The sequence below is a fragment of the Bos taurus genome, chromosome 1 (assembly GCF_002263795.3).
Source record: "Bos taurus isolate L1 Dominette 01449 registration number 42190680 breed Hereford chromosome 1, ARS-UCD2.0, whole genome shotgun sequence".
In the NCBI taxonomy this organism is placed as follows: Eukaryota; Metazoa; Chordata; class Mammalia; order Artiodactyla; family Bovidae; genus Bos; species Bos taurus.
This window is the reverse complement of record NC_037328.1, coordinates 20,778,942-20,791,639: the sequence shown is the minus strand read 5'-3', so window position 1 is coordinate 20,791,639 and position 12,698 is coordinate 20,778,942. Positions and strand designations below refer to the sequence as shown.

Genomic DNA, 12,698 nt, shown 5'->3' with positions numbered 1-12,698 from the left:
ATATTAAATGAAAACCAATTCAAATAAGAACAAAGCAACCATATTCTTACCACCTATACATTACCAGTTAACCCTTCAAATATACTGGTGAATGTTTTTAGTATGTGAACACACAATTTTTTGCAGCAATTTGAAAAATGAAAGTGATAGCAGGATACAATTTAGCTTCACCCTATTTGCCCCCAAATGACTCTGCAACCTGAGTTTGAATCACTCGTTCTCTCTCTCTCTGCATGACATTGGGTACATTCTTTACCCTCTCTGGGCCTTTCTTTCCTTATAGGAAAAATAATAATCTATACCTAGTTGATGAGGTTCTCTTGAAGACTAAGCAAGTAAATAGAAATAAAGTGCTTAGAACAGTGCTCAGTTGTTTCAAAATTATCCATTGATTTTTATTTTTATTTTCTGAAAAGTCAGATAAATAATGTAAATTTGTGCTTTTTTTTTTTTGTATCCTGATACCTTATTTAAGCTCTTTATTTATTGTAATTACCTTTCTGTTGGTTCTTTTGTGTTTTCACTCTGAAAATAATTTTATCTTCAAAAAGAAATTGCTTATAGATAATTTTTGTTTTTAATGTTCAACACTTTTAAATTTTGAGTTCACCATGCAAATTTTCTTGACTACAGCTTTCAGTTCAATGCTAAATAGTGATAAATAACTTCTTCCTAGTTTTATTGGGATGACGCTCTTGATGATCATTTAAGTATAATGTTGACTAAGTTTTATTCTTTTTCATGTTAGGAAGTTATCATTTTCTTAGTGAGCTAGATTGTCAGAAATTTCTGTTGATGCTTTAGATACACAGGTATCATTTGAATCTGTTGAGGTGATGATTTCATTTTCCTCTCTCACTAATTTTAAGTATTCTTTGAATAGCTGGAAGCTTATTCTTTTATACATACTTTAATTCAATGTTTATTTATTTTTTTAATTTATGAGGGACTTTGAAAAAATGCTCAAAAGTGAAGGTGATTTATAGTATATTAAATTCCTTCCTTTAAAGTATTTTTTATTCTTTCTTTTGGGTACTCTTAAGGAAGTTATAGTCACATTGGAATCTTTACAATATGCTCTGTGGATATATTTTATCTTTTCTAATTTGTTAATTCTGTTGAATACTTAATCTATTTTTCATTGAATTTTTAAAATTCTGAGTTGTGCTTCTATCAAAATTTCTATAAGTGTATTCTAGATTATTTATATTAAGGTTTTAATATCATCAACTTTTTAAATCTTTGGAGAAGGTTTTAAAACAATATATAATCCATGTCATGTTCTAAGTCAAATATGTTTTTATTTATTCAGTTTAACATAAGTAACCTTATTGTTCAAGTTTCATGTTTTTATAGTCTGTCTGCTGAACAGAGATGGGGCTACTTTGTACAAATTCTTACAAAGCCCAAGTGATTCACTGAATTTATATTCTAGTCACAAAGCTGCCAAGCATAAGTTGGTGAGTTATATCAGTCATACTTGTTTAGGAATAAGCATATAATAAGTTGTACTTATTTAGGAAGGAGAGTCTCTCAGGGATGAAAAAGATCGACTATAATCGGGATAACACTAAAGCCAGAAGAAAAAAATTAATATCTGTTTTGATCCGACATTAGGATCTTTTAGGAGTCTGACCTTTAGAAATACTCTCTTTTCTAAGAAAGGGGTGTTATTGTCCTTATTCTTTCCCAAGGTTCTGGCTCTTCCCTCTATATTCCTATTTCCTTCATCCAGGACATTTAAAAGATTTTCTTCTCAGTACTTTTTGACACTCTTTGACACTACCCTCTTAAATATCCAGTATAATGGCTTTGTCTGCTGAGTTCTCTTATTGCCCTCCCCTTTTCTCTTTAACAATTTTGCTATATATATAGCTTGTAAACACCAAGATGAATTTCTTCCAGAATTTGATATTCAGTGTTCATCCAGCCATCCATCAAACACTTATTGAAAATCAGCTATGTGTTAGGCACTATAATAGGAAGTAGAAAATGCTATCTCCCTAGCTCAGCTAGAATGTTTAATCTCTATACTAAAGAGATCTTAATCTTCTGCTTGAACTCTTCAGGGTTCAGTGTCTCCAATTGGCATGAGTCTATCTTTAACTTGATAACCTAAAGATACCCAAAACTTTACTAAGTTCTATCTTTATTTCTAAATTTACACTTCTTACCATTCTTGTCCTGGTTTATGGTTGATAGTAAGCTTCTAGGCTCTTAATATATAATCTTTATTAAATTATTATTTTATGCTAAAGTCTTTTTATTGGGATATAGTTGCTTTACAATATTGTGTTACTTTCTTCTGTACAACAAAGTGAATTGGCTATATGCATACATATCCCTTCCCTCTTGGACCTCCCTCCCACCCCTCACCTATACCATCCATCTAGGTCATGACAGAGCACTGAGCTGAACTCCCACTAGCTTTCTGTTTTACACATAGTAGTGTATATATGTCAATCCCAGTCTCCTGATTAATTTCCCACCCCTCTTCTTCCCCCTCCTTGTGTCCACACATCCATTCCCTACATGTGCATCTCTATTTCTGACCTTCAAATATGTTTGTCTGTACCATTTTTCTAGATTCCACATACAAGCATTAGTCCTATCCCTAACTGACATTCATCAAAATCCTGTTGTTCACATATTTACATTTGTCCCAAGCTTCTCTACTTTTCTTTGTCTTTGTATCTGTTACCTTAGTGTTAGAAGCACAAAATTTGCTTCTTGATTTTTTACAAGCTCCTATTCTGTATCCCTCCCTCTCTCGTCCATCAACCACAGTGCCATTAAGGTTCTCCCTGAAATGTGTATGGAATTAATGAGGTAATTAATTCCAGGTCTTCCCTTGGGGCTAGGATAGTAAAGAATCTGCTTGCAATGCAGGAGACCCAGGTTCCATTCCTAGGTTGGGAAGATCCCCTGGAGAAAGGAACGGCTACTCACTCCAGTTTTTTTGCCTGGAGAATTCCATGGACAGAGGAGCCCGGCAGGCTACAGTCCATGGGGTCACAAAAAGTTGGACATGGCTGAGTGATGAACACTAATGAGATAGTTACCCATTCAAAATTTTTGTGAGTTTGCTTTGCTTAGAGGAAAAGCACAAACTCCTCAGCTTGGCATTTTGTTTTTCTTCACAACTTGGTACCAAGTTCATTTCTTCTCAGTTTACTTGACACCTCTCTCCCCACTCATATGATGTAGTCATCTTTGACTACTGTGTATTGTGGCTTCTTCGTATTTAGATCATTTTCTGATACATAGTAGGTATTCAAATGGTGTTTGTTGATCATTATTTTGAGAAGACTCAGGTTTATGATAAGCAAGACGTTGTGATCTTCTGGGTGGGTCAGATTGATGAGATACTGTTTAATTTTGTAATTTATGAAAGCCTTTGAAGTTTCATATTACTGGAATGCCAGGAAAATAGGAATCATATATGTGACTTAGACAATCATATATGTGACTTAGTCAATGACTTGGACAGTGACTTCGTCTAGCTGTGTTTTCTGGTTGTTAAATTGATGCTTCAAGCACCAGAAATTTATTCAGTATTATGGTTACAACTGTTTAATGCTCTAAGATTGATTGCTTTCCATTATCTGTGGAAGCTAAAGAAAACAATGGTTTGTATTTTGAGTATAAGTTTAACAGACGTGATGTAACATAATTATTATATGATGTGAGTATTCCGATTGATTCAAAACGGTTGTATACATAGACCTCAAAATAATTCACCTCCAAGACTGTATTATTATGAATTTTCCTGGTAGTGAAGTATTTATGATTATGTAATTTTCAGTGTTTTTTTTTTTAAAGAATATACTTGGGTATTTGATTCTTTAACTCAAAGAACTGGGCTGAGATAGCTAGAAATAGGAGAGTCATGAGGATGTCATGGAAAATTTGAAGTGGAGAGTTTCACATCAAGATTAAATAAATTTAGCAGCTATTTGGCACAACTTATTTCAAATACTTGTTTTTGTCCTGCTTGTCTTCATCACATGAAGAGCAGCCAAGCTAGGTTTTTTTCTTATGATATTTTTGTTGAGTTAAAAGGTTTGAACCAAATGTTAAGTCTCTGAAATGATCCTTTACAAATTTTTACTGCTTGGTCATAGTCACTTCTTTCCAAGTGTCAAGGTTTGTCAACTCAGTAGTGTGATATGTCGGAGAAGGCAATGGCACCCCACTCCAGTACTCTTGCCTAGAAAATCCCATGGATGGAGGAGCCTGGTGGGCTGCAGTCCATGGGGTCGCTAAAGAGTCAGACACGACTGAGCAACTTCACTTTCACTTTTCACTTTCATCCATTGGAGAAGGAAATGGCAACCCACTCCAGTGTTCTTCCCTGGAGAATCCCAGGGATGGGGAAGCCTGGTGGGCTGCCGTCTATGGGGTCGCACAGAGTTGGACATGATTGAAGCAACTTAGCAGCAGCAGCAGTGTGATATGTAGTATATTCTGTACACATTGTCAATGACACAGTCTTTGAACACTTACTAGATTATTTTGACTACTTCACTAATGAAGGAAACTAAATTGAATGTACTATGGTTGCACTGATCTTTAACCATTGATGAGGAAAACATTATTCTGAATTGACTTAATCACTATCGAGACGTTCTTTTCCTATATCCTGGAGAGTAAGAAAATCTTTGGTTTTCTAACTTCATCAGCAGGGGAGAAAATGAATTTTTTTTGTAGTTTTAATTTACACATTTCTTTTGACTTTATAGTACTGTAAGCATTATAGTGAAGTGAAAGTCTCTCAGTCATGTTCGACTTTTTGCGACCCCATGGACTATACAGTCTGTGGAATTCTCCAGGCCAGAATATTGGAGTGGGTAGCCTTTCCCTTCTCTAGGGCATCTTCCCAACCCAGGGATCAAACCCAGATCTCCCACATTACAGGCAGATTCTTTACCAGCTGAGCCACCATGGACGCCCTGTAAGCATTATGAGCACTATGAATGTATATTCAGTTTTATATTAAAACTTTGAAAAGATTAATTTCCATATTAAAGGTTTGCAAATATTTTTATTTTTTCCTTCTAAAAAGGGACTCTACTGTTCAGAGTTGACAATTATGATATGACAGCAAATAGCTTAAAATTGTTCGAGTTTTCCAATTTTGAGTGAGTTCCTAGCGTGAAAGGATGGGCTTCTATATACAAAATTATAGTTTTATATATCTGATAGTATTCTTGAGAGCATCTGACATAATGTTCATGTTATACAGATATAGTACCAGAAAGGTTGAGTGAATTATCAAGTTCAGTGAATTATCTAGTCAGTGACAGATGGACCATAACCATAATGGTAAATATATGCATATAAGCATGAAAAGTCTTTCACAATAACTTCAGATTGATTATAAAAAAAGAACTGGGTCAAATCAGACTAAATACAGAAGAGTTAAAATAAGTATCTCAATATTAAAAATCACTGAAATTTTACTTCATGTAGGCTTTTTTGAATTTTTAAATAAAATTCTAAAATAATCTCTGACAAGTACTTTTTTTATAAATGAGTAGTTTTAATAACAGCAAATATTAACATTTATTTATTTTCATTGCAATATATTTTGAATTTTAAATATTTTTTTGAAATACATCTCTTTTTATGTAATTCAAAAGGGAGAGTAAGATTTTCTATTGTGAGTTTTTGAAAGACATTTAAAGTTTTATTTCAGAGTAAAAGTTATTTCAGATGATGAATATGATGATTTCATCATACAAAATATTGTAAAGCATAAATGATTTTAACTATGATAGAAATATATTATTCATCAGATTATAGCTAGTTGCTTATGATTAACTCTAATGTGAATATGTTTTTCCATTCCTACTGTTTTCCAACAATATAGTTCTTGCTTCTATGTTTAGAAAAATTTTAGGTTCTCTTGTTTAGAATTAAATATCGCTATATTTGTTGTTCAGTCACTAAGTCGTGTCAAACACTTTGAGATCCCATAGATTGCAGCACAGCAGGCTCATCTGTTCTCCACTATCTTCCAGAGATTGCTCAAATTCATATCCATTGAGTCAGTGCTGCTATCTAACCATCTCATCCTCTGCCATGCCTTCAACCTGCCTGATGCCTTTCCCAGAATCAGTATCTTTTCCAGTGAGTCGCTCTTTGCATCACATGGCCAAAATCTTGGAGCCTCAGCTTCAGCAATAGTTCTTTTGATGAACATTCAGGGTTGATTTCCTTTAGGATTGACTGGTTTGAGTCAACTGTGGTCCTTGTAGGGACTCTCAAGAGTGAGATACCATTCTTACTTATCTCTTTCTCTCTATCTACTACCATGTTGCTCAAATTTGGCTGCTCCTTAGAAACACCTGAGATTAAAAAATACTCAGGCATAGATGATGAAAAGTTGATTGTGATGATATTTTGCATGCATCTATCTATGTCAAAACTTATAAAATTGTTTTGTTGTTGTTGTTGTTCAGTCGCTCAGTAATGTCCAGTTCATTGCAACCCATGGACAGCAGCACATCAGCCTTCCCTGTCCTTCGCCATCTCCCAGAGCTTGCTCAAACTCACGTCCATTAAGTCAGTGATGCCATCCCCTTCTCTTCCTGCCTTCAATCTTTCCCAGCATCAGGGTCTTTTCCAATGAGTCAATTCTTTGCATCAGGTGGTCAAAGTATTGGAGCTTCAGCTTCAACATCAGTCCTTCCAATGACTGTTCAGCACTGATTTCCTTTAGGATTCACTGGTTGATCTCCTTGTAGTCCAAGGGATTCTCAAGAGTCTTCTCCAACACCATAGCTCAAAAACATCAATTATTCAGCATTCAGCCTTCTTTATGGTCCAAACCTTGCATCCATGCATGACTACTGATAAAACCATAGCTTTGAATAGATGGACTTTTGTCGGCACAGTAATGTCTCTGTTTTTTAATATGCTGTTTAGGTTTGTCATAGCTTTTCTTTTAAAGAGCAAGCGTCTTTCAATTCTGTTGCTGTAGTCACCATATGCAGTGTTTTTGGAGCCCAGGAAAATAAAGTCTGTCACTGTTTCCATTGTGTCCCCATCTATTTGTCATGAAGTGATGGAACTAGATGTGATGATCTTCATTTTTTGATTGTTGAGTTTTAAGCCAGTTTTTTCACTCTCCTCTTTCACCTGCACCAAGAGGCCCTGTAGCTCCTCTTCACTTTCTGCCATAAGGGTGGTGTCATCTGCATGTCTGAGGTTATTGATATTTCTCCCAGCAGTCCTGATTCCAACTTGTGCTTCATCCAGCCTGGGATTTTCCATGATGTACTCTTCATATAACTTAAATTAACAGGGTGACAATATACAGCCTTGATGTACTCCTTTGGAACCAGTCTGTTGTTTCATGCCCATTTCTAATTGTTTTTTCTTGACCTGCATACAGATTTCTCAGGAGGCAGGTAAGGTGGTTTGGTAGTCCCATCCCTTGAAGAATTTTCCACAGTTTTCTGTGATCCACACAGTCAAAAGATTTGGCGTAGTCAATAAAGCAAAATAAGATGTTTTTCTGAAACTCTTAGTTTTTTAACGATCCAACACATGTTGGCATTTTGATCTCTGGTTCTTCTGCCTTTTCTAAATCCAGCTTGAACATCTGGAACTTCTCAGTTCATGTACTATGGAAACCTGGCTTGGAGAGTTTTGAACATTACTTTGCTAGCATGTGAAAACCAAGCATACTGATCACTTGGATCATAACCTTGCCTAACTCAATGAAACTATGAGCCATGCTGTGTAGAGCCACCCAAGGTAGACAGATTATGATGGAGAGTTCTGATAAAACATGATCTACTGGAAAAGAAAATGGCAAACCACTTTAGCATTCTTGCCTTGAGAACCCCATGAACAGTATGAAAAGGCAAAGATATGACACGGAAAGATTAATTCCCCAGGTTAGTAGGCACCCGGTGTGCTACTGGAGAACAGTGGAGAAATAGCTCCAGAAAGAATGAAGAGGCTGAGCCAAAGCAGGAACAAGATCCTGTTGTGATGCATCTGGTGGTGAAAGTAGTCTGTTGCTATAAAGAACAGTACTTCATAGGAACCTGGAATGTTAGGGCCATGAATCAAGGTAAATTGGAAGTGTGCAAGCAGGAGTTGGCAAGAGTGAACATCGACCTTTTAGGAATCAGTGAACTAAAAGGGAGCAGAATGGGTGAATTTAATTCAGATGATCATCTATTACTATGGGCATGAATCCCTTAGAAGAAATGGAGTAGCTCTTATAGTCAATAAAAGAGTCTGAAATGCAGGTGCAATCTCAAAAATGATAGAATGATCTCTGATCAAATTGTGTACTTTGAAAATATTGTTTTTGTTGTTCTGTTGCTAAGTCGTGTCCAACTCTCTGGAACCCCGTGGACTGTAGCTCACCAGGCCTCCCTGTCCCTCACTATCTTCCAGTGATTTCCCAAGTTCATATCCATTGAATCAGTGATGCCATCCAACCATCTCATCCTCTGTCTACCTCTTCTCTTTCTGCCTTCAATCTTTACCAGCATTTGTTTTTTTTTGTTGTTGTTGTTGTTGTTGTTTTAAGTAACTCATTTGAAAAGACCCTGATGCTGGGAAAGACTGAAGGTGGGAGAAGGGGACGACAGAGGATGATGTGTTTGGATGGCATCACTGGCTCAATGGACATGAGTTTGAGTGACCTTCGGGAATTGGTGATGGACAGGAAAGCCTGGCATGCTGCAGTCCATGGGGTCACAAAGAGTTGGACATGACTGAATGACTGAACTGAACTGAAAACATAATCTTACTTTTGGACCACTAATCCCCCTACTTGGTGGGGGAGAAAGAATACTCAGATCTCACTTGCAGAGATCCTGATTTAATTGGTTTTAGGCAGGGCTCAGGAGCTGGTGTTTATTAATCTCCTCATATGATTATAATGCAACACCAGCATTGAGAACCTCTCCCCTAGTACTCATCTCAACTACTATGTATATGGTAAATTCTCAAAAATGGCTGTTATCATTGGAGAACTGAATACATTTCTTCTTTGTATTCGGTAATTCATTCACAGTAATGAAGGTTCACACACTGAAAGGACAGGAAATGAATAGATATGCCAGAGGAACTCCAGAAAAGGAAGTATAGTTGTTCCTCAGTAAAACAGAGGAAGAGACCCAACACCCACCAGGGATACCAAAATCCATGCATGCTCAGGTCCCGTAGTCTACCCTCCATATCTGTGGTTCTGCATCTGAGGACTCAACCAACCTAAGAACAGTATAATGCTGTTGATTTATTAAAAAACCACATATATGTTGACCCACACGGTTCAATCCTGTGTTGTTCAGAGGTCAACTGTACTCTCCAAATAGCCTTATGCAGAGTGTAACTATGCCACAGTCCTTCAAGCATTCCTCTTAACTATGACACATCATAAAACTCCATCTTGGTAGGTTATGGTCCATTTTGAACAAAGACTGATAAAATCTGACAAATTGATCTGTTTAATATATGGAATTTAAGGCATAGCTTTTTAATTTTTTTCTTTTTAAAACAGTTAAAGGATGTATTTGTTGGAAAATTGCAATTTTATATGAAAAGTAACAGTTTATAAAACATGTGCATAAAACACTTTCCTTTGGGAATTTATATATTTCGTGAGTCAGAATATTCAAGGTTATGGTGCAGTAATAAAGCATCCCACATTTCACTGGTTTACTGCAACAAAGATTTACTCTTTTACTTATACTACAGAACTCAAATAACTTTTAACATCAGTCCAGGCTCATGGAGGGACCACCTTGATTGTTATAACTGAGAAAAGGATATAAGCGAATGGCATGCTAACTCTTGAAGTTTTATATCTGCTCACACTCATTGACTGACACAGGTTATAAAGTCATAGCTAAGTCAAAAAGATATGAAAATACATTCCTACTAAATGAACATGAGAGGAAAATTGGAGTATTTGTAACCAAGTTCTAGTGAGTATCACAATCATTTTCTGCTGGATGACATAATTTTAGGGATAGCTTTTTTATGATTGTGGATGACTGGATATCTTTACTTCTCAATATAAGTCTATATTGTTAAGGAAGGTAGAATATTATTGTTGCTCCTTCTCAGAGAAGCTGAGAATCAGAAGGCCTGGATAGTGTTACTATACACCCACAGTTAGTGAGAAGGAGACTGGGGCTTATTTTATCTTTATAAAGTAATTGCTTTTCCATATGGTTCATTAATGAAAATCCTGTACTGTGTTCTTCTACTTTATATTCTATGGTCCTTTTGTGTAACTGCTACTTATTTTCTAGTCAAATAAAGAGCCAATTTATGATTAACATACATTTTAGTTTTAAGGATATAAATTTATAACTGTTACTCTTTTCTATATGTTTTCATTTTTATAATTTTATTATACAAAATTATAAAATTATAAAAATTCATTATAAAAATTTCCCAAGCTTCTGTCCATCTTTAGAACTTCACTGGAAAATTATACTCTATCAAGTAAGAAGGCAAAGCAAATCATTGTCACCAGGGTGTCACTGTTATATCACTGGAAGTAATGTTATTGTTTCTTAGTAAGATTTGATTTTGGTTGAAATCCCAGTGTTTCAGCTTACCACACAAAAAAACAAGAACAAACTGCTAATGGACAATTTCTTAAGAAACAGGAGGGAAACCTTTTCAATGTACAAAGTTCAGCTGATGGAGAATTCTTTAATTATATTATTCTGGAATATTGGTATTTATTTATTTATATTTATATTATAAGAGTTGTGTCTGACTCTGTGATCCCACAAATGGTAATCTGCCAGACCTCTCTGTCCATGGAATTTTCCAGGCAAGAATACTGGATCAGGTTGCCATTTCCTACTTTAGGTGATCTCCTGACCCAGGGATTGAAACTGGATGTCCTGTATATCTGGCATTACAGATAAATTCTTTACTGCTGAGCCACCAGAGAAAAACATTTATATTTTATTTTTTAATAGATTTTAATAAAAATGAATCAGAAAACCTAATTAATCAAGTATGACTTGTAATTTTTTTTTTTTTTTTTTTGGTGAAAGGATGTGAGCATGAACTTAACAAATTACGTATAAAAGCCTTACAGAACCAAGTATTGTGGGATAGGTTCATAGTGTATCGGTGTTTTCAAGTTCACTCTATAACTTTACAAAGAAACTGTCAAAGGCAGGATGACTCAAGTTTTCCCTAACAGCACCTCTTCCTAACTAACATGAAAACAGTGCGGTTCAAAACTATGAACTGGGCTGCCAAGCTTTTGCTTTCAAATGTTTAACATTTTGGGAAACATGTGAATTCCACTATAATTTGCTTATTAAAGATCTCCATTTTGTAAAGTGCTATATATTATGATATATTTAAATATTGCTGGAGATTCAGTAGAAAAAAACTTTTCATTGATGTGAAGTAGTAACAAGACAATATTCATCTGATGCACAAAAGCAGTCTATTGATACATCATTCTGCTGCTAAAATAGAGTATTAGGGAACATCCTCCGCACCCCTTTAGAAATATTACAGCCATGATTTCTGAAATATAAAGTCTGAGCCATTTGTTTTCAAAAATCTGACTGTGTCATGATACAACAGTGGAACTAAACCATAGTGAGTGGTTTAGCTCCATTTCCTCTACCTTCCCTAAGTGCCTATGGTTCTCATACCATATTACTTTCTGGGAGTCATCTCTGAAGCCTGTGGGAGATAACTTCCTCCCATTGCTAGTCAGTAGACGGGTCCACGTTTCCTTGTGTTGGAGTTGGGGTGTATTTTTTCTACCCTGTTTATAGCTGGCAGGAGCCCTGCTTCTTCCTTATAACTCTCCTCTTCATCAGCACAGAGGGAGATTCAAAATCAGAAATGATCTTAATTAAATATTTTTTAGTACAGAAACACCCATTCCACAACCATGGTCTTTAGTACTCTTTTGGAGGTGTCCCTCCCCATCTTTGTCTTAGTAAAATTGAAGGCAGTAAAGCTTATCACAAAAGACAAGAATAAATATTCATCAAGGTGCAAAAGATATTTAGAGAATCTACATTTACTTACATTCATTATTGTCAACATGTTTAATCATGTGAGGTGTTATCAAAACTGGCTGAAATATTTTCCTCTATAGTATTTTCAAATAAAATTGTCTCCAAGAAAAATTATAAAAAGAATTTAAACATCCAAGATAAATATTTAGAGAATGTTTATTTTAGGGTTTGAGCTTCTAAAAATATCTTATACTACATCTTATTTGTATATATATGTATAAATATCTTTAATATGTATATATATATATGTATAAATATCTTATACTACATCTTATATGTATATAGATGTATAAATATCTTATACTTTTAAAATATCTTATACTATAATAAATTATTATAATGCCTGCTTTTTAGAGGAACTTATAGATCTTTTAGCTTTTTAATGAAACCATTTTATACATCTTAGTGATCTATAAACTATATGAGTATTAAATGAAAACATAACCAGATTTTAGTTGGTTTAGTTAATAGAGATTTTTTTTCTTAAAGACAAAACCATTGTCTGCTTTTAAAATCACACATTAAAGGTATCCACATCAAATATAAACTTTACAATGTCTTTTTGGAATATGAATAGAGTAAAAGTTTATATTTGGTTGGTTGTAAAAAATCTTTTCCTTTATCACATATTAATAAATAACATAACCATGATTTGGA

General features: G+C 34.9%; 1 long non-coding RNA gene across 5 annotated transcripts in view; it reads left to right on the top strand.

The window, feature by feature from the left end:
- LOC132345457 (uncharacterized) overlaps nucleotides 1-12,698 on the top strand; it is a 526,373-nt gene that overhangs the window by 32,225 nt on the left and 481,450 nt on the right. The window lies entirely within an intron of this gene.